At 52.3% G+C, this 963-nt stretch overlaps 1 pseudogene; it reads left to right on the top strand.

The window, feature by feature from the left end:
• The first annotated feature begins 563 nt into the window (after positions 1-563).
• On the top strand, positions 564-739 carry LOC121440399 (annotated as a pseudogene).
• The last annotated feature ends 224 nt before the right edge of the window (positions 740-963 follow it).

The following is a 963-nucleotide window of genomic DNA, read 5'->3' as shown; positions in this document are numbered from 1 at the left end:
CAAGACTGACTGATAACTCCCCCACTGGGGGGTCAGACACCCTCCACGGGAACCTGAACGAACACATTTGCACATACATACATGGACACATACACACACGCACAGTTACACACACATACCACATCTCAGGCTAACGGTGAGTGTCTGTAACACCAGCACTTGAGAAGAGAGAAAAATTTGTGAGATGTAGCATCTGAGAGCAGGGAGAAGGTAGCAGTATGGCGAGGCTGCACACCATCCATGCACATGTGTACGTGGGATGAAATGGCACCACAGATGTCATTCATTTCTAACACTAACGTTACTGACCATAAAATTAATGATGGGCAAGGATCATGGCTCAGTGGTTAGGTTTTCCCATGCAAACCTGAGAACCTGAGTTCAGATCACCAGCGCCCACGGAAAATCCAGGCACAGCAATACTCTTAAACCCTGGAGCCGGCATGTCTGGCGTGGAGGACAGATTGCTGGATCCATCCGCAAAGCTCTCTGGCCACTCCGCCTGACAAAATCAGTGAGTTTCATGTTCACTGAGAGACTGTGTCTTAAAAGATAAGGTAAATCTGCAGCCAACTAAGCTGCACGGGAGGTCCCCTTTCTCAGCGGGGCGCGCTGTGCAACGGTTGCCAGCAGCTTCTCACTGGGGCCTGGTGTGCAATGCTTGCCAACAGCACACTCGTTCGGAGTGACCTCACCCTGTTGCCTGTATGGGCTCCCCCAAGGGACCTTGGAGACAATCTTCTGAAGGCTCTTCGAGCTCTGACCTCAATGTCGCCTCCAATCTAGGCCCCAGACAGGTATTCGCTGTGCCCTAGGGAAGCCTCAGGTCACCACGGCCAGGGGTCTCACTGTCCAGGCCATCACGTCCACCTGAATCATGCCTCAGAATAAGGAACATCGGATGGAGGCCCTACGTAAAGCCAAGTTCAAGCTCTCCGTGCTTGCCAGAGGCAAGTGGTGTTA

The sequence above is a fragment of the Microtus oregoni genome, unplaced genomic scaffold (genome assembly GCF_018167655.1).
Source record: "Microtus oregoni isolate MIOR12 unplaced genomic scaffold, Mior012 000067F_016, whole genome shotgun sequence".
Classification (NCBI taxonomy): domain Eukaryota; kingdom Metazoa; phylum Chordata; class Mammalia; order Rodentia; family Cricetidae; genus Microtus; species Microtus oregoni.
The sequence above is the reverse complement of the archived record's forward strand: the minus strand, read 5'-3'. Positions and strand labels throughout refer to the sequence as shown.